Genomic DNA, 27,077 nt, shown 5'->3' on the forward strand with positions numbered 1-27,077 from the left:
GTGATCTATGCCTGGCTTACAAGGCATCCACAAACCCAACACTTATGAATCTTCTACATATTCATAAGTCAAAAAGTACCAGAAATACAAGGTCTAGGGACCTGACATTTTTCTGTGTCTTAAACAGAACATGCTGAAGAGAAAGATGTGTCCCAGAGACTGCCCCTCCTATGAAACAGGCTTTCCATCTATGTGAAGCTGAGTTCATCTATTGCCCTGTTTAAGCACAACCTAGACAAGTGGATGGGGAATAAGAAATTTATACCGGGCCTGGCACTTATGTCCCTTATAGACAAAGGTAGCTTATAAATGCCTGTCTCTCAATGTCCTTTTTGGATATAGGACATCATTATTCTTTTGGGAAAATTTGGCTGGGCTTAGAAAGCCCCCATCATGTCATTACCCTAGTAGCAGTCTATGAATCTAGGAATCTCTTATTCAGACCAAAAAAAGTGCATCTACAGCTGGCATAGAAGAAGGGTCCTGGAATTGTCAATGACAGCAATTTTTTCTAATAGCAGTTACTAAAGCATACAGTAGACATTCACAAATGGGTCCACATTGTGTTAGGGTATCACGTTATATTCATACAGAGTCAAAGGAGGGGTCCAATCTGTTCCAGGATCCAGAGACTTTACTTTATGATGTAGTTTATGTGGTTATCTTGGATATGGAGACCATTTAATATATAGGTGTCAATGACCATGCAAATAATGATGACTCATCAACCATCCGTGAAGTCTCCAGTGTCCAGTACTGATATTTATTGGTGTACAATTACAGGGATAGGGAGGCTCAGATGTTGCAGTCATGCATCCCTCAAAGTGTCAGTGGAACAAGAAATGAAGTACCGGTGAGGATCCCCAGAAAAATGGAGTACTGGGTTTATTTCACTGTGACTGTTTAGTTTTTTAAGCTTGGAAAATGCCTTTATTAGATACTTTTTGGTGTGGGGGTGTATTTTCCTTTCCTTCTTTCTTCCCCACTACACAAAGATTAGCTTGTTATAATTTAGGAGTTTGTGTCTGACAGGGGCCACTTCATATGAAAGCATAAACAGCTTTCTTTCAGTTCCCCATGTTCAATATTTGACGTAGACTAGTTTTTTAATATTTTGTCACAAGCCATTTATGGCTGACATCTTGTGATGCAGCATTTTTGTGGGTTCCCAACTTGTATCTTTATATCATGTACTATTAAATATAACTTTTTTCCTTAGACAGTCTTATGTCTATATCTGTTTAGTGATGTGATTTGTTGGCTTTGGTGCTTGTTTTTCTACTGAAAACAAAACTGGGTTGGGAGCTCTTTTGGGTCTTCGTCAATGCAGGTAATACCACTAGGGTTCAGTAGCATTTCACCCTTATATCCAAACTGAGCCACAGGAACAAACAAATCCACAACAGAAAAACTGGAACCACACATGGAATCTAAAAACTGCAAAACAGCCTTCCCTTTATTGAATGCATTCCACACATTCTAAGGATAACCAGAAAGCATTCTATAGCTATGTCAAGAATCTCAATAGCAACACCCAGATCTGCTCTGAGTTACAGCACAACGGCACGAAAATTAAAGAACCAACTGATATTGCCAATATCCTGGCAGATAGGTTCAGTGCAAACTTTACCCCCCCACACCTAAAGGGCCCATATCTATACAGGAAGAATGCAGAGTCCCTGTAATCACAGCTATGCAAGTAAAAGCTGCACTCTCTAAAGCCAAAAACACAGCATCCATGGGTCCGGACAACATCCCAGGCTGCGTTTTACATGAACTTCAGAATGAACTGGCTCCCCATTTAAGCACCATGTTCAATAATAGCCTCTCATCAGGCTTTGTGCCCACTGAATGGCGCACAGCAACAGTTATCCCACTCCACAAAGGGAGAGCCACCACTGATCCCGGGAACTATCGACCTATTAGCCTGATGAGCCTGGTCTGCAAGGCCATGGAATGTATCATCATGGTACTCATTAACAAAGACATTGGTAACCTCCAAACTCTGGATCCCATCCAGTTCGGATTTGTGAAAGGCAGATCATGCCTCCTGAACCTGATCGACTTCTTTGAGGCAGTCACCAAAGCTGTAGATGAGGGTAAGGTGGTTCACACAGCCTATCTTAACCTCGCCAAGGCTTTCAACACCATCCCCCATTCTGGAATTATTGCTAAACTCACTAAACTAGGTATAAATCCCTACATCACAAGATGGGTTGCCAACTGGCAACCCACACTGTAAAAGTTGCAGACTCCAAATCTGACCTCAAAGCAGTGACAAGTGAAGTACCACAGGGTTCCGTCCTGAGACCTCTCCTGTTTGGTACCTACTTCTCTGAAGTACAAGGATAACACAGAAGGCCTCTGGCTAATGAACTTCGCAGATGACTGCAAACTAGAAGCCGTAGTCAAGTCCCCAAATGATGTGGACATCCTACAGAAGGGCCTCGCTGAGACAGATGCCTGGTGTCAGAGCCATGGCCTCAAGCTCAATGCCAAAAAGTGCAGTGTCATCCCCTTTGGTAAAAACTCTGTACCCATGAACTACCACATAGGCAGCAATCTACTTAACACCGAATGTGTGATGAGACCTTGGGACCCAGGTGGACAGTAGTCTCTCCTTTGATAGTCACATCACTACAGTAGTCAGGAACTCCTTCTACATGGCACACTTCATCATAAAAGGGTTCTCATCCAGGAAAAAAGAGGTCATCGTTCCCCTCTACTCGACACTCAGACTCATTATAGAGTACAAAGCCCCTTTTGGAATGTACCTAACAAGACATCTGCATCAGCTGGAAAGGCCACAGAAGTACCTCACAAAGAGGATTACTGGCCTCAAACAAATGCCCTACATTGACCGTCTAAACTCCAGCTTTACTCCGTAGCATATCGCCTACTCCGAGGTGATCTCTGCCTAACATATAAAGCTATGTCAAACCCAGAGCTGTTGGACATGCTACACCTAAAGAAATCACAATCCCTCCAAGCTACATGCTCTAGGGACCTAAACCTTGTCACCACAATAAACAGGACATGCTGGAGGGATAGATTCCTGTCCCAGAGACTTCCCATATTCTGGAACAGGCTATCCATCTATGTCAAGCAAAGTTCTTCATTAGCACTCTTCAAGAAAAATCTTTATGAGTGGATGGGAAATAGGAAATACACCCCGGGGATCACTTCTGTGTCTCTGCTCGACAGTGGCACAGGAAAATAACTTTCTTCAGTGGTGTAAGCCAGGGAACCTTGTTGGCTAGGCTTACGTAGGCCCTTGGGCTGATAGCCTAGTACCTACCTATGAACCTATGAACTTGTCTTTTGAGACAAATCTGATTTGATGTTGGGCAGCTCATCGGATTGAATAATGTGTCTGACGTAAAATATGAGGCTGATTTAAAGTTTTGAGTGTATTTGGTTAGTTGTCAGATGAAGTATTTTAATTAATGGATGAAAGCGCTTACCAGTATATTTCAAGATAAACGGAATATTTTTGGCTTTTTGTTTTCGACAAGTGTGGAATATGTTCAATAAAGGGAAGACTGTTTTGCAGTTTTTACATTCTGTGTGTGGTTCCAGTTTTTTTACCCTTGGCAACATGTGCTTTACCTCCACAATGAATTTTAAGACCCAGTTATGGCTTATTTATAACTGTTTCCTTATATGATTTTAAGGTGGAACATTTTTTGCCTAGGGTTTGAATAGGAGAGGTGACTGCTTTTAGGCCATATTACAGTTCTAGGACTTGGGGGTAGTGGCAGGTCATCTTCATGTACATGGAAGACATTCTCACTGGAGGACAGAATGAGTGAATGTTGGTTTAAATAATATGAGATTATTGAGCATTTCATATTTTTTATTTAAAAAGAAACTTAGGATTTATAGCTTTATATGCCTGAATTTCAATTGTTCAGGCCATCTGTGGTTAGATTTGATGGTCTCCGTTGGACCCGTGAATAAAGCTGATGTACCACACCCTCTCAGGGAGGCCCTGACTCAGTAGTTTTTAGACCTAGATCCAGGGAGTTGAATAACTTCATTCTTTGTGAAGAATTCTGGTTGTACTTCAGATCTTGCAGAGACAGGAAGAATTTGTCATAGGAGTTGTGAATCTGAGCCTTTTCTCCAAATTTCTTCATTTGCATGTTAAAGGTGCAGCCCACTACATATTGAGCCAGCATGATTTATTTTGCTGTATGTAGTTCAACTTTGATAAAAATGTTTTTTGTGTCAGTTTTGTAGTATTTGTTGATAAGGTGTGCAAGCTTTGAGTAGTATCTTTGTTTTTATCGTTTGCATTATGCTCCAGTTTTGTCTTCTGGCAGGGAATACAGAAGCTTATAATTTTATATCCTGTTAGTTGAGGAATATGTGTTTGAAATTGGGTCCCCATCCCATTTTTTTAAATCTGGTGATGCTTGATATTTCATGCCTGAGTTGCAAAGGGGATCTTGTTGCACTTTGTTTCTGAATGCTGTCTTCTTGTATGAATGTTTGCTCTTTTAACATTAGAGGGTTTAAAAAGCTAACAGAAGCAATATATTTCTGACCTGAAGAAAAGTTTAATTCAGGACACACATTTATCTTATCAGGATTACCTTAAACTTAACTATTCTGGGTGCAAGTTGACAACTGCTGTATGCCATATGTCTGGGGAAGGGAAGAAAGTGTCTATATTGAAGATTAGGGAACAGATATCAGGGTTGAGGTATAATCAGATGTGGGAACTGGGAAGGAGGATTACTGCTTTTAAATGGTTTTAAATAGTTTAGAGACGGTATATTGGTGTCCATGGCTTCCATCTAGCTCCATTTAAGCTCCACACCTACCTTAATTCAACCATGGCTATTAACGTTGGTGAAATGGGTGGAGGAATAAATTCTTTCAGGAGATATTTTAACTGTTTAACTAACTCCAGTGATACTGGTGCTAAAAATATTTCAAAGTTATTATCATTGCCAAAATTTCTAAACACTCTTGCTATGAATGTTGGTTTTCTAGACATGGAGACATAGTTCAAAGATAGCACAGGGCTGCTATATGCTTATGATTCCATGACAGCCATGATAAATGTTACAGCTGATCAAATATACATTTCAGTTGGGATATTTCACAGACCAAAATGCTTTGACATTCAGGACCTAATTCTTTGGGCTCATGCTTTTGTCATGTTGCTGTTAATAGGCCAGATGCCTCATTTAGGACTTGACATCTAGACATTTCTTTCACAATTTGAAACCTCAGGATCTAATCCTGGAGCTCTGGCAACAGGGTAGGAGAGTTGAATCTGGAGAATGAACACATCTCCACCAAATATTTTTTGAGTGGCCCTTAAAGGACATGTTCACAAGAGAATACAGGATAAAGTGGTTCCAGAGTCCAAGCAGTAGGGAAACACTGTGCCATTTACAGGACATTTTGCACTTGTTCTCACCTAGATTCAGTGCATGATGAAGTAGTATTTGCAAATTGATTTCAAGGTACTTTTTGCCCTCATGCTTGCTGACCATCAAGCCCTCCCCTATAACACTTATCCCATTTGTTCCCCAGGATGAGGCATGTTCCCTGTACTGTACTGTGGTAAGAGTGACTTGGGAAAGTCATAATCCAGGCATCCATGAGGGTTGCTTGTCCCAGTGAAATGCAAACTATTACCTTTATCTTCAGGATAGCCTACCAAATAGATCATGTTTGCCATGCCATGGCTTGTCTGACCTTCTTGCCCAAGGTTCTATAGGAAATGGATAGTATCATTACCAATCCCCCTTCTATAGCACATTGCAGTGAACCTCTCCTTCTGTTCCTGTCACTGACAGCCCCAAAGCTCACCTATGTTTCAGATCTTTGTAGTGTTATGCATCTATGGAAATCTGACACCCACCAGCATGGGATGCAGACTTTAACACCAATATTAGTGAATCAAAAAAAACACAAAGGATCTTACTTCCTCTTAAAACTGAATGTGTGAGATGGTAGGCTAGAAGTGATAGTAGGTAGGTTCACAGATAAAGATCAATGTAGATTTATCAAAATTGCCATAGTTTTGATAATATTAGAAGAATGTTTCTCCTTACCAAATATAAAAATGAAAAATGTGTTTCCTGCATCATCTTTAGTTTGGATGCTGACAAAAATTTATTGACTTATGTGGTATGATTTGTTTGAAGTTCTTGGCACTATGGAATTTCCTGATGAATGGATAGCCATGCACTTGGAGTTATACAAGGGACAGATCACAGTTCTCAAAGTAGGTTACTACATGTTTGGCTTGATTAGGATTGGTGAAAGGATGAAAAGGTCCACCATAGTTACTGCTGTTCACCCAGGTGAGTGAACTTTTGGTTATAGTGGTAAGAGAGTCAAACATTTAACCACGGTGGTAAGATAGTCCTTGGATATAGGTGGGGTTAGTGTTAGAGGATCCTGACACAAGATAAAATTCTTTGCATATGACAACCAGCTATTTCTTAGTAACAAGAGCATTTAACTGTGGAATTATAGAAGTTATATCCGGTTCGATTCTCAGCTAGAGCATCTTCTGTGTGGAGACATGCGTGAATGGGCGTACCTTCGTTGAAGGTTGTGCATCAGGGCTGGTAACTCAGCACGTAAAAATCAACTACCAATCATTAGCGGACCGGAGTTCTGCTGTGGCAACCCCTAATCGGGAAAAGCCGAAAGACACAACAACAACCTGCAGAATCTGAAATGGTAGCATTGATAAACAACAAATGGAAATATTATGTCTAGGCTACCATTGGATTCTTGAGTTGATTGGAAGGTTTGCGTGTAGGTGGTAGAAGTGAGTTGTCAAAGATATGAAATACTTTCTTCCTGACTTAGCAGTACACTGACAATTATTTTAGAGAAATACTAAAGAATAGCAAGGACTATCTTGGAAGTAGTTAGGAATATAGTCTTCCTTTAGAGCATAGATTGTTAGCAGAATAGATGTTTTAAGTGATTTCAGCATAAGGGACAGTGACAAAGTTATAGTACAAAGCTGGAAACAAACAGGTATTACATTCTGGTTGAAAACAAACCTCAAAATCAGAACTACTCTCATGCTGGCATCTGAAAGAAAGGGGACTCAGGGCTACTGCATCTGCCTAAACCTATCAGGCTAATTTAGTGGTGTTTGTGGAGTCTTATGCAGATACATCGTTGTGATAGGTCTTGGACACATATTGCAGTGGAAACCATAGCTTTTGGTATTTTAGGTTCTATACTTCAAAAATCATTTTATGAATTGTTGAGAATTCCAGGGCAGAGTCTACTGAATCCATTTTAAGACTTTTCAAAACTAAGGACAGCTGGTTGATTACTGATTTGATTCTTCCAGGCAAAAAATGGATTGGCAAAAGTATGAGTTATGGATGAGGGTCTTAGCTATTTGACCTACATGGAATCTTTACAAGAGTAAGAACAGGAGTATGGTATCCAAAAAGATTTTATAAGTAACTTCAATGGAGGCAATGGATCACCTCAATAAAATGGAGGATACTAAGTTAAGAAATACCCATTTTCCTTGCTAAGATGATCCAACGCTAAGTCTTTAGTGAATGTTTTATTTTGATTTTGGTCAAACCATCACATGAAGCCTTTCCACTGAAGATTTCTGGCAGCAATGTGACAGTGTATGAGTTGTATCACTTAATGGCAAGGAGAAAACTGAGTTATGTGATCCATTTCATAGGTTTATAGGTAGGTACTAGGCTATCAGCCCTGGGGCCTATACAAGCCCAGCCAAAAAGGTACGCTGGCTTTTGCCACCAAAGAAAATAATTTTCCTGTGCCACTGTCGAGCAGAGCCACAAAGGTGATCCCTGGGGTGAATTTCCTATTTCCCATCCAGTCATCAAGATTTTTCTTGAAGAGTGCTAATGAGGAGCTTTGTTTGATATATCTAGGTAGTTTATTCCAGAGTATGGGAAGTCTCTCGGACAGGAATCTATCCCTCCAGCATGTTCTGTTTATTGTGGTGACAAGGTTCAGGTCCCTAGGGCGTGTAGCTTGGAGGGATTGGGATTTCTTTAAGTGAAGCATGTCCAACAGCTCAGGGTTTGACATAGCTTTATATGTTAGGCAGAGATCACCTCTGAGTAGGTGATATGCGATGGAGTAAAGCTGGAGTTTTTTGAGACGGTCTGCGTAGGGCATCTGTTTGAGGCTGGTAATCCTCTTTGTGAGGTATTTCTGCGGCCTTTCCAGTTGTTGTAGATGTCTTGTGAGGTACATACCAAAAGAGGCATTGTACTCTATAATGGGTCTAATGAGTGATGAGTAGAGGGGAACAATGACCTCTTTTTTTCTGGATGAGAAACCTTTTGTGATGAGGTGTGCCATGTAGAAGGATTTCCAGACTACTGTGGCAATGTGATTATCAAAGGAGAGACTACTGTCCACCTGTGTCCCAAGGTCTCTTATCAAACTTTTGGTGTTAAGTATACTACCGCCTATGTTGTAGTTCATGGGTACAGAGTTTTTACCAAAGGGGATGACAATGCACTTTTTGGCATTGAGCTTGAGGTCATGGCTTTGACACCAGGCATCTGTCTCAGTGAGGCCCTTTTGTAGGATGTCCACATCGTTAGGAGTTTTGATTACGGCTCCTAGTTTGCAGTCATCTGCGAACTTCGGTAGCCAAAGACCTTCTGTGTTAGCCTGTACTTCGGAGAAGTAGATACCAAACAGGAGAGGACCCAGGACTGAACCCTGTGGTACTCTACTTGTCACTGGTCTGAAGTCGGATTTGGAGTCTGCTACTTTCACAGTGTGGGTTCTGTCGGTGAGCCAGTTGGCAACCCATCTTGTGACATAGGGATTTATACCTAGTTTGGTGAGTTTATCTATAATTCCAGAATAGAGGATGGTGTTGAAAGCCTTGGCAAGATATAGATAGGCTGTGTGAACCACCTTACCCTTGTCTACGGGTTTGGTGACTGCTTCAAAGAAGTCTATCAGGTTTAGGAGACATGATCTTCCTTTTACAAACCCAAACTGGGCAGGATCCAGAGTTTGGAGATTACCAATGTCTTTGTTTATAAGTTCCATGATGATACATTTCATGGCCTTGCAGACCAGGCTCGTCAGGCTAATGGGGCAGTAGTTCCCGGGGTCTGTGGTGGCTCCCCACTTGTGGAGTGGGATAACCGTTGCTGTGCACCATTCAGCAGGCACAAAGCCTGAGGTGAGGCTATGATTGGACATGGTATTTCAGGACAGTTTTGGATTTTAACAGTAGAGAATATTCAACTGGAGACTTTGACACAGGTTTTCCTTGATCCCATGATGCCTCACCCATATGACACAGAAAGTTCTTTGGTTTATTGGAAGTGTAGAAATAACTTATTGCATAGCATTGAACATATTTTTGGTCATTACCAAATATTACTGCCTTTTTCAGAATTGGATAGAGGGTGATGTGCAGTCTTTTTCTAAGAGGGATAGACTTATGTTGCATTATATGCTGAAAGTTGCACAAAAGTATATTCATTTTAAGTGGAAAAGTATAGCTTTCCCTGCTTGGGAATAACAGGAAGTTATATTCCAGGAGGAAATAATATTGTCTTTAGAGTGTCAAGTCTAGGGATGTTCTGATGAAAATGGAGTTATATTGGTTGACCCGTCATTTGGTTCTGAATAACAGGTTGGAAAAGGGGAGTAAGTGGTGAGATGCAACAAATATCAGAAATGCAGGCCTTTAATGAGATTGAGAAGGTGTTCTGATTTATAGGTTGCTTAAGGGAATATTTGGGTATCCAACATTATGATTTATTTGATTCACGTTATTATTTAATGATTTTATTCCTTGGCTGAGGAAGGGAGCATGGGTATGAGGAGAGGCGGCTATAACTTGCATTTAACTTGATCAGTGAGGATTTTTTTTCTTTACAACGTTCATATCAGAGCTTCTGTTAAGCAAACAGTGATTATATTAGCCAGTGTATATGAGGATATTACTAGTGTGTAAGATGTGGATTTGAAGCAATTTTAGTGAGATGCTTTTTTCAAATTTATCTTGTTTGAGAACTGGCCATCTATTGTACTCTATGCAGATTCAAATTATTTGTAATTTGCCTTTTTTGTTGCATGTCTACAGTTTTGGGCTTAATGTTCATTCTTATATTAGTAATTCAGGTTTTTATTTACAGGAGAATTTGGAGGCTCTGTTTGTATTGTACTAGTTTTGTAGAATACTTTTACAATTCTTGATTACCACAAATCCATATATTTTTGAAAGGTGTGTCATATATTCTTTGTGTGATCTGAAAAAAATATTTGAAAAAAACCCCCAAAAAACGAGTGGTCCAGAATAAAAATAAAACTTTTTTATGGTGACAGCAATGCAAGAGTAGAATTACTTTCCATTGTAGGCAATGGACTTAAAGATAGTGAGGAAATTCAAGACTATATTTAGGCTACTAGACTGTGGCAAAGGATGCAGAAGGTTTTTGGTTAGCAGGATTATGGATAAATGTTAGCTGTCTAAGAAAGGTTCAGGAAACTGAATTGGTTGGATAGGACATGCAACCCCTGACTAACATTAAAAATGAATGTCTCAACAAGGCAAATGGAATGGAGTTTCAGGAATTTGGGCTATATCTCTATGCTTATGGTTGTGTGGCCCCTCTTTCACTCTGTCTTTTTCTGGAAACTGGTGCCGTCTATACACTAATCTCTACCAAGAGAGTACCATAATGTACCTGTGTAATGTCAGTGAGGGATGCTATTCCACTAGTGCATTGCTTGATAAATGAGTAGTATAAACACTGATAAGAAATCATGGAGGTCAGTAATATTTTTTACTGGATAAAGGTATTTGCTGTCGTAGTACTGACTTGAAGTGTCCACTGCGTACTTAGTTTTAAAGATCTCAAAGAATGGCATTAATTTTATCCTAAATATGCTGTTAATCTTATCAGAAGCATTTTCTCACTATTTTTCCCCAGTCGGTGATGCTGTTTCCCCATATAAGTAATAGGAATTACAGTTTTGGAAAATACTTATCTGATTTTATATCGTGATCTATTGTAGCATGCGTGAGTTCCTGTTGTGTTCAGCTGCTCCCACTATGATAACATGGACTATGCTCTGACACCATGGAACTTGATTCATTGCACCCTGGATACTAATATCGTGAAGCCGAAGATCTTTTCTCTTCATCAATTTGTTTTTATGTTATACATACCAAATTTAAGTTTATAAATGTTATACTATTGATACAATGTTCAGATGTATTCAGGAATTGAAGCTAAGACAGATACAAGGGGAAAAGAATACCTTCTGCTAACAATTTTCACTGAAAATAGTTTGCTGAATTTAGCTTTTAATTAACAGTTTAAATACTGTTAATGTTATATCACTAGACCACAATGTAAGTCCAAACTGAAGTAAAGAACCACAAAACCAGAATCCAAAAAAGCGTTTAATAATCATCATTTAATACAAAAATTTAAAGTAAAACTTTCCAATTAAAATCTACATTCATTCCTTGTGATGCCAAAGTATCAAATTTTAAAATATAAATAGCTTCCTTATATAAAATAATATTCTTAATATTCTTATACAAATAATTATCAGATACTTTTTCTAAAATTGTCCCTAATAAACACCCTGACTGACTATGATGTGCATAGTAAAAATGTTCTGCTACTGAACTAGACATCTTAATATTTTCAATGCCCTAATGTGTTCCAATAATCTAACTTTGAAAGGTCTTTTTGTTTCTCCAATGTAAAACTTGTTACAGGGACATTTAAGCACATATATAATGCCCTCTGCATCAGTAGCAGAACATTTTTACTATGCTATTTATATTTTAAAAGTTGATACTTTGGCACCACAAGGAATGAATGTAAATTTTAATTGGAGAGTTTTACTTTAAATTTTTGTATTAAATGATGAGGATTACTAAACGCTTTTTTGGATTCTGGTTTTGTGGTTCTTTACTGTTAATGTTATACTCTGACAATCATTTTCAAGGTGGGACACCCCCACTGCATTGCCCATGTAGGGTTTTTGCCCCCTTTCACACTATACCTACTTAAATTAATACTGCAAGTTTAATGCCACAGAACTTTGGAAAACAGGGAAAACCCACTTCCCCAAAGGTCTCTCCATCTTTTCTGGAGTTGTGCAACCTTGGAGATGTAATATTTCAGATTGGTAGGCAAAGCTTCCACATGGGGGTAGTCTTTACAATACCACTGTTGAATTCGTATCCATTCATCCACCCTTACGAGTCACAAACCACTCCTGTAGTGACCATGTGCACAGTCAACCTCCATCTACAGAATTTACTAGGCAAGAAAGGTGGGAAGAAAGAAGATTGCCTTTCTTCCATATCACACAAACATGTATACAAACCTGTGGTTATTTTAGAAGTCATCTATCAGCCTACCGCATGTCTTTGCAATTGGAAATAAATTGGACCTATACAGAAAACCCATACAAACACAGGGAGGACATGCAGACTCCACATGGATGACACACCAGCCTAGAAGTGAATCGAGTATCTCTTGCTGTGAGGTGACAGTGCTACTCACTGCATCAGTTTGCCATCCTATAAAATCTGTAAAGTGTACTTTAAATTTATGAGTAAGTGGAATACAGATTCAGTGAGTTATGTTCACAGAGGCATGCTTCAGAGAAGAATGATTCTGTAAAGTGTCACAGGCCTGACCTGACTGTCCCAATTGTGTAAGATTGTATTATTTACTAATTTGGCTAAAGATCCCGTTACTATCTAATGGATTATTTGCATGTTTCTTTTTAATTTTTTTTGTGGTCAGTATGTATATGTGTGTGTGTGTGTGTGTGTGTGTGTGTGTGTGTGTGTGTGTGTGTGTGCATGTGTGCAAGCGTGTCTGTGCATGTGTCTGTGTGTGGTGGGTTCAAACTAGTCCAATGTAATTAAATGCACAGAGCTATGGACTGACTTTAAATCATAGTATCTATAATTTACAATGGGCAAAGAGATGTTTCTGATAAAAAAGGAGCATGATGTGAAGATTGGGGGAAGATGGGTGAAGGCTGCCAGCCTAGTCAATAGAATTTGATACATAATTCTGGCATTTGTAAATATAAATGTAAAATACAGCCTTGTTTCTTAAATGAAAAAAAAACACTGGAAAATGTGAACTTCAAGATTGTAGCAACATTGCCATCTGCTGTAAAGGAAAACTAAGCCAACCATTTCATCTGTTCTTTTGAAGTTAAAATGAAGTCTTGTATACCCTTTTGATCTAGATAGTGGGACCGAAGAGGCAAACTGAACACATTCTTTCTGTTTCCTTAACTTAAGGAATAATTACTAGGGAGTACATGTGAAATGTTTTTTATTGTTGTAGTTTCCTGAGCAGGTGTTAGATTGTTAAATAATGTAGCCTTTTGGTCTGGGAACTCCAGACTAAGTGTCAAAATGATGTAATGTGTATACTGGGAAAACCTAAGTGTCAAAATGATGTAATATGGGAGGGCCCAGCAGAGATGTTTGTTAGGGAGTTTAAAAACTATTGTTCAGAGAGAGACTGTAAGCATTTTGATCTTGATATCCAACTCTCAGCTCTGCCTTATGCTCTCTTTATGTAAGTAGTATCTTAGAAGTATGTTTTCTTATAGAAATAGCTAGGACTATAAAGATTAGACAAGTGTTTTTCTGTTATATCAGAACTTTCGTACTGTATTGTTTTAAGTTTCTTTGTGATCTCTGAACTCTTAGATATCACTTTGGTGTAGTAGTATTGTCTTGTGTTTTAATTTTTATTATTAAATATTTTAAAAAACCTTTACCTGTGGCTGGTTTGTGTAGAGATAAGTAAGCTCTAGAGTACATTGCATATTTATAGAGTGTATTGTACAAGTCCACTGTAATAAGCCTTAGACTGATTAGTCACATAACCAATTGGATAATAATATTGCACAGTAATAATTAGACACCCTTTTAAGGGCCTTTGGGTAGCTGATAAGTTTTAGCTGGTGGTGGCAGTAATTACTACCATATAGTCTGGGTAAAGGGGCACAGCTGGAGAATCTGTGTCAGCCTTTCCCAGGAGTTTCTGTAAAGTTGTATAAATACTTATCTCAAAGTGTGTGTGGTGTGTCAGCTACCTGGGCAGGGACACAAAGCACTGGTGGGACAGATAGGGTACTGGAGGATAGCTTGCCAGCTAGGCTGAGATCTGGACCCTATAGCTGTGCCAGTGGGGAGTCTTATTGGGGACCTAGGGAGCAAGGGAGCAACCATACCCAGACTGACTGTGATTTCTGTGTGCACTTAAGGGAAATTGTACTTTACTGCGTGTATTGGTTACACTTTCCTCTTATATGAGACGCCCTCCCTGGTATTAGTGGTGAGGATTGAGGCTCCTTGATTGCTGGGCTAGGGCATGGCCATCACACATATAATCCTAAATAAAGAGCAGTCTGGATTTTGTTATGCTTTCTTTTCTTTCCTTTAAAAAGGGTCATAAATAGCAGGGATTCATAAAAATCTCTACCTGGGGACCAAAGCAGGTGACAGTGGATAAAAGAAAAGAAATTTATTTCTGTAGAAGGAACATGCAATGCTTTTATTTCCTCCATGAGACCTGTCCAATGGCTGCCATATCTGCTGACTAATTTGATCCTCCTGTGGTTAAAGGAAGGCATCTTCAAACTGGATGAGAGCCCTCCAGTGCATTTACTCCTGCTTCATGGCATGACTGGCTAATTTGTTCTCTTGAAGGTAAGATTAGGATATTAAGGAGTAGGTCAGTTTTTCTGATTTTGTGGAGGTCCCTACCTCATCCATCTTAACTCTGTGCTAAAATCAATTGTCAGACTTACAGTAATTGCCTGGGTGGGAAGCAGTGTGCATGCTCCCACCCATATCATCTCTGACTCAGTAGGGCAAGCACAGGTTAATAGGCTGAGCCTGCCCTCTGCTTTATATTCCAATGCCTACCCTTCAGTAGGCATCATTGATATGTCTATTGGCTACCTAGGACTGAGAGCAGAATTAATAGGTAGATAAATGTGAGGACTGACTGGAACAAGAATTCCTTACATGGTATCACACTATACGTTTCTGGGCTCCATGATGAGGCACTTACCTTTGTGACTGAGACACATAAGTGTGATTACAAAATAGTAATACAACTTAAATGTAAACAGCATTCAAAGTTAAAAAATCAGTAAAGGAAAGTGTTTTTAGGAAGGCAAGTCTCCACTTCAGGTAAATCTTTCACCCTATGCATCCTGACTAATTATATATACCAAGTCTGAGTTGTCTGTGTCTCAAAGAATAGAGAATTCTCCAAGGTATCACAACCTCAGTCTTCTGAGACAAAACTTACTAATCACACTCTAGTGATCTCAGATAACCACTCACAGGTAGAAATTTCTATGAACACCTGCTATTTTTGACTTTTTTAAAGGAAAGAAAAGAAAGAACATAACAATGTTAATCACTTATGTGTCAACAGCAAACCTGGCACCCACACTGAGTTAATCATGCTTGTTAGAAGACCATAATTCTGCAAAGTATAAATTGTGTTAGATATACATATATACATGCATACATATATATCTTATATATATATATATATATATATATATATATATATACATATATATATATATATATACACACACACACACACATGCACACACGCACACACACACACACACACACACACACACACACACACACACACACACACACACACACACACACACACACACACACACACACACATAATATATATATAAACCACTGGGAAAACCGATACTCTGTTTCTGGCTGTCATTCCTTAAAATCAGGAAAAAAGAAACACAAGCTGTAAACATGCTTTGATGAGACTTTAAAGTATTCAAGCACTTATAACATTTTTATAAAGTGGTACTTCTTTATTGAAAGATGAACGATGATAGTCTATTATCTGGGATACTTCACAGCATGGTTCTGACTAGATGCAATTATGACTACATCAGTATAATACTTGAGTTATAATTTAACTGGTTGTCACATATTTGTCGGTATTTGTTGTCCATTTAAATATGGCAAATAACATCAATTTATCACATCAGAGATAAGATGAAGTACTAATGGATGTGCATAGCCAGTGACAAGAGTTTCATAAAGTGATTGTAACAATTATGCACTAGCCACATAGGACAGAGATACAGCTTATAAGTTATAACTTATTATACAATGACCCCACCATTAATATTCCAAAAGGTGCATGCTGATTGGCCAGCGTGCCTGTTGTAAATCCCACAATATACCAACAGAAAAAGGTCCGGTCGCCCGGACGTTTTTCCGTTGGTATAAAGTGCTCAAAACATTGTTTTAACAAATAAAAAAAAAAAAAAAGAAAAAGAAAAAACAGAGCAACAGAAACTTTTTTCCTCCGTTGCTTCTGTTTCAAAGCATTGATGTACTGGGTATGCATGGGATGCAAGTCCCATACGCATGCTCAGTACATCAAAACAAGGAAGCAGTGTACCACAACCAGCTGAAGAACAGTAATACGCTGTTATACAAAGACATTATTTAAGAAAAGTAAGTATTTTTTTCTTAAATAATGTTATTGTATAATAGCAATAACCAACTCCGTGGTTGTGGTATATTGAAATTTACCCACGGTTGTCTTTATTTAATCACTCAGGCTTTGCCCTCATGATTAAACCACACCATCCATGGGTAAATCTTCAATATACCACACCACATCATTAGTTATTGCTTAATTAACTACAAACAGGAGTAGATATGCAGAGCAGCTGTGAAAGATGAGACCTATGTTATCCTATTATACTTACCTAAACAGCCTATGGCATGCAGTCATGACCCCAGCTTAAGTGAATTGACAATGAACTATGTGTTAAAGCATATAAATACTGCATGTTATTTAAATTGGAATTAGAGCTGATGTTAAGGGTGGCTGTGCTCATCTCTTTATTATCTTTTATTTTTCAATAAAGAGATATCAATTTCTAAACAAAGTTATAGGTGCTTGATTGCCTTAAAGTCTAATTGGAGCTTGTCTGCAGTTTGTGGTTCTTTTTTCCTGATTTTAAGGAGACACATCTGGCAACATCATGAAGTACAGCAAAAACAAATTCCCAACAGGAACAAAAAACTTGGAAAAATAGAAAAAATGATCCCAACAATGACCTAGAACACACCAGCTTTATTGACAACAAAATGTTTCTTCAACTAAGCGCTTTCGCCAGTAATTGGCTTCATCAGAGTCAAAGAAACCTCTAACTACAACAGAATAAATAGTGACAAAGTTTTTTACAGACACTTAATTAATTAATTAATTGATAAGCCATTCATCAGCCATAAAATAACATTAGTTGAATCGCCCTTAAGAAAGTGCTTAGTGCAAATCATTTAATCTAAAACAAGTCAAATAATCCATTTAACAATGCATATAATACCTAGCCAAATTTAACATATTCACTAGATTCCAAAAACAAAAAAAAAAATTGGTTCAAAAATTTAAGTGAACATATGGGTCACATTGACTATGTATCTAGGATGCACGAGATTCTGAATGACACAAACACATACCATAGAGTTTCAAAAAATGAAATAAATAGAGCTTACACTGGTGTTGATTTATATCTAATGGATGCTTTATATCAAGGTGTGTTTGATGAGAATGAAGTAAAATTTTTGACAGTCACCCACCCAATCACACCGGTCACTTTTGGGATTCCCAAAATCCACAAAAATGTTAACAACCCACCTTTTAGACCTATTGTGGTGGCAGGGGTTCTAAGACTGAACCTTTGGCGGCATTTGTGGATTTTGGGTCCCAATGTGTGGTCAATGGAATTGATCATATTCTGAAGGATTCTTGGCACTGTTTGGAACACTTGAGACATACCAACAGTACCACTCAATATTCCTTTCTCACCACTGATGTGGTGAATTTATTTACAGTTATTCCACACGATGAGGGATTAAATTGGTTCAGAGAATCCTTGCTCACATGTGATAGGATAGATAGGAAAAAATTTGACCAACTGGTGGAACTAATGGAATTGGTTCTTAGGAACAACTATTTAACCTTTTAAGGTGAATTGTTTCACCAGATTGCTGGTGTGGCCATGGTGCCAAATGTGCCCCTGTCTATGCAAATTTGGTCTTGTTGCATTGGGAAAGATCCCATATTTTTTGCACTAACTTTATGCAAAATATTCTGATGTACAATAGGTTCCTTGTCGATGTTCTTATTTTGTGGAAAGGCAATGAGGAGGAGGTTAAAACATTTGTAGAGTATCTAAATCATACCACTACCTTCCTTAAATTCACCTACATGTGGCACCATACCGAAATAGATTATCTTGACATTCATCTCAAGATCACTGATAAGGGGCTACAAAGTAACATACACAGGAAAAAAACACATTCCAACCCCCTACTTCATTTCAATAGTTGCCACCCTCACCATCAGAGAAAAAGTATTATTAAGGGTCAAATGGTGAGGTTATCAAGACTGGTTAGTGATGAGAAGATTTTTTTTTGGATGAGATTTACACTTTAGTAGGGATGTTTGTAGAGAGAGAGGTTATCCCCTAAAATTGGTTTTAAACACAAAACGTGAAGTGGTTTCCAAAAGGTACACATCTTTTTCTGTTATTTTAATATCAGATACTAAAACTGTTGGTACTACCACAAGGGATAATTCTGATGTACTTATTTTAAAATACAGCCCTTTCTGTAACCCCCTTATTGAAACAACTAAAAAATTGTGGCAAGTTTGTTTTAATAAATACACTAAGACAAAGTTGGGGGCTCAACCCACGGTGGTATTCAGTAGGGGGAAAAACATTAAAAACATCCTGGATGACAAGAAAAATAGATGGTACAAGTCTTTGATGGTCAAATGTGGGTCAAGTAAATTCTACCGCTACATTAATGACGGGCCATATGTGGTGATACATGGGCATGATTATGCTTTATCATGCCCAGGGAGATGTAGTTGTAATACTATGATGTTGGTCTATGTTGCCACATGTGTCAGTTGCCATGCTTTCTATGTGGGAAAAACTGTCCGAAAGCTAAAGGACAAGATTGATGAACATCTTAGGGCCATTAGAAGGAAAGATGGGCACAATACTTTATTCAGCCATAGTGTTGGTTGTTCCAATTTTAAAAAAATTTATTTTCTTTGTTATTGACCGGGTAGTACTGAACTGTAGGGGTGGCGATGACAGACTTCTTGTTGAAAGCAAAGAAACAAGGTGGCAACTGAGGTTAAATGCCACGCGACCACCAGGACTTAATGAGGATATCTCCCTCATGCCCATGTTAAAGCAGAGATCTAATAACATTATTTAGTATACTTATTATGCTGGGTACAATGTTAAATTTGTACCTGAAACAGGTACACTGTGGGGATGTAATAGTGTTTTGAATAAGTCTGAAACCATAGTTTGGTATTGTTTCAAACTTCAAAAATTAAAAGCTAATAGTTTTTCAGCTTGGGTATGTTTATCAGCATTGCCTGCTGCTATGTTCTTTTTATATATATGTTTTTTATACAACAATGTTTTTAATTCATGGAACAAATTTTTATAGTATTTTTTATATGTTCACTTAAATTTTTGCACCAGTTTTTTTGTTTTTGGAACCTAGTGGATATGTTAAATTTGGCTAGGTATTATATGCATTGTTAAATGGATTTTTTTACTTGTTTTAGATGAAATGATTTGCACTAAGCACTTTCTTAAGGGCGGTTCACCTAATGTTATTTTATGGCTGATGATTGGCTTATCAATTAATTAATTGTTTGTAAAAAACTTTTTCACTATTTATTCTGTTGTAGTTAGAGGTTTCTTTGACTCTGATAAAGCCAATTACTGGCGAAAGCGCTTAGTCGAAGGAACATTTTGTTGTCAATAAAGCTGGTGTGTTCCAGGTCGTTGTTGGGATCATTCTTCTATTTTTCCAAACATCATGAAGTACCAGCTTTCCCATTGGTTTAATGTTTTTTTCGTTATGGGTGGGAGACATCTTACCCCCTAAGTCTGGAAAACTATTGGACCTCACTACAAGGATTTGCGTTTTTTATATACACACATACACAAACACCCCCCCCACACACACATAAGCGTGTATGTATGTATATATATATATATATATATATATATATATATATATATAATTTTTTACACACACACACACACACACACACACACACACACACACACACACACACACACCCCACACACACACATAACCGTGTATGTATGTATATGTATATATATATATATATATATATATATATATATATATATATATATATATATAATTTTTTACACACACACACACACACACACACACACACACACACACACACACACACACACACACACACACACACACACAGTTTTAATAAGAAAGCAGCTCAGAAGTGACCATATTGCAAGAAACCATTTAACCTTACATAATCAATATTCCCCTCTAATACTATAAAACAACACTCCCGGTTTATTATTTACTTGCCCAGAGAGCTAAATGGAGTCAGTGTAACTGGTCTATTTCCCACCTAGTGCTAATACCACTGAGGCTCTAAATAAACTATGCAATCACATAGGTGTGCTGCAGAGCAACTATCCTGACTTTGTACACATGGCAGCTGGTGACTTTAATAAAGCAGATCTGAAAAAAGTACTCCCACACAACCATCAGTATGTGGACATTCCTACAAGGGGTGATAATATACAGGACAAGATGTACATAAACTTTCCATTGCAAATTCCACAAATGGGCAACTCTGACTATTATATCATCTTGCAATCACCAGCTTACAAACCTGCACTGATTAGAGAGAAATTCACAAAGAAACAACTCAGGGTATAGCCCAAGGATGCTATGTAGGCCCTCCAAGACTGCTTTGAAAGAACCAACTGGGATATGTTCAAGGAGGCAGCAACAGTGAATCAGCATCTGAACATTGATGAATACACTGAGGTAGTGATGGCATCATGGCATAGGTAATGATGGCATCATGGCATACATTTCAAACTGCGTTGATGGGGGTAAGAAATACCAAGAGTATCACTATTACAGCTAACCAGAAACTGTGGCTCACCCCAAAGGTATTCACCATCCTGACCCATGACTGCTATGCTAAGCACAAGTCCAACCATATCATCAATTTTACTGTTGACACCACAGTTGTGGGGCTCATCACAAAGGAGGATGAAAGGGAGTCCAGAGAGGAGGTGGCATCTCTGATCAGTTGGTGTGAGAGGAACAACCTTGACCTGAATGTAAGCAAGACCAAAGAGATTATCATCAGTTTCAGGAAAATGAGAACAAACCACCCAGTACTCAGGTTCAATGGTGAGTGTGTGAAGTGGGTTAAGTGTATGAAATTCCTTGGGTCTACACATATCAGAGGATCTCTCATGGTTGGGAAACACCAGCCAACTGATCAAGAAAGTGCACCAATGCCTCCACTTTTTAAGAAGGTTGAAAAAAGCTAAGCTTCTTCCTCATATTCTCTTCACCTTCTATAGAAGTGCAATAGAGATCATTCTCACCTGCAGCTTCACAGTGTGGCTTGGAAGCTGCACAGTTACAGAAAGGAAGGCGCTACAAAGAGTGGTGAGGGTTGCAGACAAAGTAACAGGTTCTGGTCCTCCATTGCTACAACAACTTTATTCTGCAAGAAACATCTGAAAGGCCACCAACATAATACAGGACACCATGCATCCTGTGCATGGACTGCTTAAGCATCTGGCACTGGGCAGAAGATATAGCAGCATCCACTGCAGGACTACAAGATTCAATAACAGTTTTTATCCTACAGTGATTAGACGTCTGAACACGGGCACTAGTCCCAGGGGTCTGGACACATAATAAGTCAATTTTTATTTATTTCTGCAATATATACTTTTATATATTCCAAGTAAGTGCAATATTTATTTATTTTATCCATAGTCAGTATTATTTAACCCATTCAAGTGCAATATTAAACAAATAACTTATGCATTGTTCAATCTGTAGTGTGTTTCTTATTACTTTAAATAGGGTAGTTAATTTAACTCAGGGGAGGGTACTTTTTTCATATATGAGTGTTGATAAATGTTTCTGCTCTCTCTTCTGTGTATTGGGAGTAGTATTGTATTTGTAAGTTGTGTTTATTCCTCTACTTGTATGTGTTGTTTCACTTTCCTTTGTAATGTCAAAAATTGAGCTGAGGCACGAAATGTCATGTAGACTATGTGTGTAGTTCTAAATGACAATAAAGTTTACTTTGACTTTGGCTTATTGTGTCACTTTCCCTTAACCATTAACTTAGCCACACTGAATGCTGGAAGAAAAAAAAAGTGTATTTTCATTCTGTATTTAATAAAATTCTAAATGTTCTATTCACAGTCTGTAACTTTTCCCTCAGAGAGTGCATACAGATTTTGCCAGTCTGATTATCTGAATGCCCAGGGTCACAAACACAATGACGGTAGCGGGAGAATAGAAATAAATGTTTCTGAAATTTTTGAGAGAGAGATTCATAAACATAGCAGGAAATTAAAAGACAGCTCAGTGTTAACACTGAGGCTGGTTTTATAATACAGAGCTGCCATACAGCTGCAGTCATCTATGAATGGGCATTATGTCCCCCAGCCAGGACAAAGGAAAGCACACAGCATGTTCTATTGTCAAACTAAAGATACTGCAGCCAGAAGGCAGTCCTATAACATACACCCCTCATCTCACACATGGACACACATCAAGTTGTGCATTATATAATTCGTGGCCAGAGGTAGCTCCACACATCTGAAAATATATACCTAGCCATGAAGTAGAGAGAAATATAACAACTGTGCATCTTTATTCTTCTGTCCTCACTGCTGTTAGAAACCCCAGTTGTCTGGCAGTTGTAGTATTTTGTGTTAAACTGTTAGAATTGCTAAGTGAAGAAACTGAGATGTAATAGTTATTAACATCTTTACTTCTAGACATAAGGAATAGAGGCATTGATTACATGACCCAATAAAACTATTGTCACATGCTATGTAAACACATTTGTTTGTCATCATCAACATTCAGGCATATCACTTCAGTAATGTTCCTTATCTCTGGTGTCATTAAATGTCAGCTACAGCTGATATTGTATGGTTTTGGATCCTAATTGTTTCTTATCAACTGTCTTCCTAAACCTGGATGAAGGTGTAAAATTGTAAGTAGTTCTTGATACTGATATATATTGTGGCCCTTTTTGATGCATTATTTTATCCTGCATTTCTGAATCGGTTCTGGATACATTGGATTGCTCTGTTGATCTCAAATGATTTAATTTTGGAATCCTAATATCAGCTCCAGCACACACGTCTGAGTATTTTGGACACCTACTGTCATATATCTGACTTACATTCTCTTAGAAACCTCCATCATTCCCTATGATTGTGTTAAGGATGCTGGCATATTTTCCTCGGTTTCTTACAAAGTTAAATTTGAATTGGTTTTGAACAGACATTTCCTGTCCTTCCATTGATGAGACTCGGACTGGAATTTATGAAAGGTTAATATCAGGGGTATTCCATGAGTGGAAGAATCAAAGTGAAGGGCATTTCCACCAGCCATGGTAAAGGGCAATAAGGCAATCCAAGGGGAATGGCTAATGTGCTCTCCCCTGGAAGTGCTTGTCTCTACCAAGTTAAGCTACTGTGGTTACACACTGACTTCTATCGACAAAGTCATGGTGCAGCAAGTTCAGCAAAGATGTAGGGGTGAGGATATGCATGAACATATGTGTGTGAGTGTAGCAGTGCATGCATGTCTGCAGGTATATGAATGGAGTAGGGCATCTGTGTGTATACATGCATGTATGTGTGCGCATGTGTGCTTTTATTTCTGTTTGTACATGTGGGTGAATGGGTGTGTGAGTCTATGAATATGACTGAGTGTGCTTGTGTGTGTGCGTGTGTGTGTGTGTGTGTGTGTGTGTGTGTGTGTGTGTGTGTGTGTATGTGGAAAGTGATGTTGAGCGAATCTGTGAGTGTGTGTGTGTGTGTGTGTGTGTGTGTGTGTGTGTGCGTGTGTATGTGGAAAGTGATGTTGAGCGAATCTGTGAGTGTGTGTGTGTGTGTGTGTGTGTGTAAAGTGATGTTGAGTGAATCTGTGTGTGTGTGTGTGTGTGTGTGCTTGTTTGGAGGGTGTCCATCATACCTCTCAGCACCCTCGCTCAAGATTTCTGGACAAAAGCAAAAAATAATGGGAGAAATGTGCAGAGTCAGGGACAATTTTTAAATATTGCGCCAATTCACTTAAAAAAGTTAATAAAACAAGTTTTGCATTGAAGTGAACTTTCTAAACAATATAAAATATGAAACTCTAACATCTGGCATTACCAACTGACTGTCATCCTTAGTGTTTCCCTGAAAATCTAAACTATTATGAGGGAATAAGCAACTACATGAAACAAAATCAAGGATGCTGTGCATACTTCTGGACATTTGAAAGCTATGGTGGATGTGCCAATGTGATAGATGGACTGCCAGATATAACCCTCTGCATAAGCGGTAAAAACTTCTGATTTGTGTACATGTAAACTGGATGGTAATGAGGCCTTCCTCACTCTGTGTGTGTGTGTGTGTGTGTGTGTGTACATATATATATATATATATATATATATATATATATATATATATATATATATATATATATATATATATATATGGAATCTATTATATGTATGTATATAAAACATGTGCACATGCAAACACATAATTATATACTAATACTCCCTTAACTAAACTCAATTACGCTCTCAATTTTGTTTGTGTTTTGTTTGTAAGTGCATTGCAACCACTTTGATGAAGTGGACCAATACACTTTATATAAGAACAGCAGCAGCATAAAAATCATGACAATGGTGCCAATTTGAAGAGCAGGCTTTTTCTTTACATGTAACAGTATAGTTAATGTTGTATTTCAAATAACAGAGCATTGCTTAATGCATGCAAAAAAACAAATGATTATGCAAGATCCTGCAGAGACAGAAGGAAAAGTCAAAATATATAAATTTTGATTGCACCTTTTCAAACAAGGATTACGAATGCTAGGTATAGAACACTTTCAGAATACCACTTATGAAACACTGTATGTTAAAGTGGTTTGTGCAGAATTCTGAGGCAAAGATCCAATTTATTTATTTATTTATTTATTTGACATTTGTTTACCGGGAAAGTCTGACTGGACACATGTCCTTTTTCAGTGGAGGCCTGGGGAGAAAAGCTCCACATAATATACAATATAAAACAACAATAAGACAGTTATAAAAATACAGGGTACATACATCTGGAAAATATTAGCAAAGTACAGTCTAGCAAAGAAAGGATGCCTACAGACTAACATATAGGTTCATAGGTTCATATGTTGGTACTGGGCTATCTGCCCAAAGGCATATACTAGCCCAGCCACATTGTGTGGTATTCACCATCCCTTTAGTAGTTCCCTAGACCCTTGTACTAGCAGCTAGCACCCTTGGCCCCTATCTAGTAGTGCTGTTGGTGTGATCCCCGGTGTGAACTTTCTGAGAAAGTTACAAATTTTACAGTCATTTTGAGGTAGTTCAGTGTAAGTACAGCTGGTTAGCTATTATAAGTACAGCACTTTACTGCTTGGAATTTACTGGACCAGTCAGCAGCATTGCTACAACTGATAAACTGTATTACTGCAAGTGAATCTATGGGGAAAAGTTGACTTCCATTGGAAAAAATAAATTTTTTCAACAACCTTAGCAGCTGTATATGGATAGTCCGACTTAAGAGAAACTTCATGATAGCAAGAGTCGCACTTCCACCTTGTCAGATAGCTATTTCTGGGCTTAAGGCTGCAATTTAGTTTTCTGACCACATCTTTTATGGGATGTAGGATGTTTTCATCAGAAGAGTGCATTCTTTTTGCCCAGTTCTATACAGCTAAGATAATCTCCCTCAGTTCCAGTTTTGTGAATGTCATGCTCTGAGCGGGATGTGGTTTAAGTTTGGCATGCACCATTATTTTGACTCTGTACTTTCAGATTTACACCTATCTAACTGCAGTCCAGGAAAATCAATTGAAGGATGTTTACTTGATTCTGAAGAGTTGTTCCAGGCTAAACCGTTTGATCATTGGGAGTGAAGGAGCAGCGATAAGAAGGAATTGTAATTACAACCCTCCAGTCAGGAGGGTTGCAGAATGATGTATTAGAAGAATTAATTTATGAGAAGGAACCAGAGAGTGGAAACAACCTGTCTTGGGAAGAAGTGATGGAACAGATTAGAGGAGAAGAAGAAGAAAGTGGTATTGAGAGGATTTTGTTCATGGACATTGTAAGGAAAAGTGAAGAAAATAAGGAGAAAGAAAGTAAGAAAACTGAGATTTCAGATAAGCAGAAATATATATATATACAGCAGGATTCAGCAAGCTCTGCACGGAGTGCCTGAATAGTGCCAGAGCTGCTGCATGCAATATGGCCGACGAGCAATCCAGGATCGCGCCCCTGAGATGTGAATGAGAGCCCCTACACTATTCCTGCACAGACACCACTCCCATATGCTAATTACCTCATTTGCTGGTGAAAACCATGCAAATGAGGTGAATTTGTGATCCAGGAAGCAGGCAGGCGTCTGTGCAGGAATAGTGTAACCTGCAGAAATGTATTTGGTTACTAACCGAATACATTTCGGCAAGTTACAAAACAGAGGCATGACAGCACGAAAGAAAAAATGTATTCAATGTAGTAGCATGCCAATGACCAAATATATGGGCATTGGCATGAAAAATAGCTTAAATTTTATGAAAAAACAAGTTTTATTTTTTTTTGGCCGATCTCGGCCGTTTAAGCGTAGGGCAGCGATGTGCAAACGGGATCATCATGAAAATAAAAAAAAGGGGGAAATAAGCTTTTATACCCAAATCTGCATTTTGCCATAATAGTCAATGGCATGCATAAGACAACAATACCAGGAAATAGTGGTTGCTAAGGGGGAAGGCTCAGTGTGAGTGTGGTAACTATGAATTAGCAATCTGGTTTATGCAAATGAGAAGACTAATACTGAATCACAGATTTCCTGTCAGTGTTAGC

Source organism: Protopterus annectens, chromosome 6.part0 (genome assembly GCF_019279795.1).
Source record: "Protopterus annectens isolate FY-2018-M chromosome 6.part0, PAN1.0, whole genome shotgun sequence".
Lineage (NCBI taxonomy): Eukaryota > Metazoa > Chordata > Ceratodontiformes > Protopteridae > Protopterus > Protopterus annectens.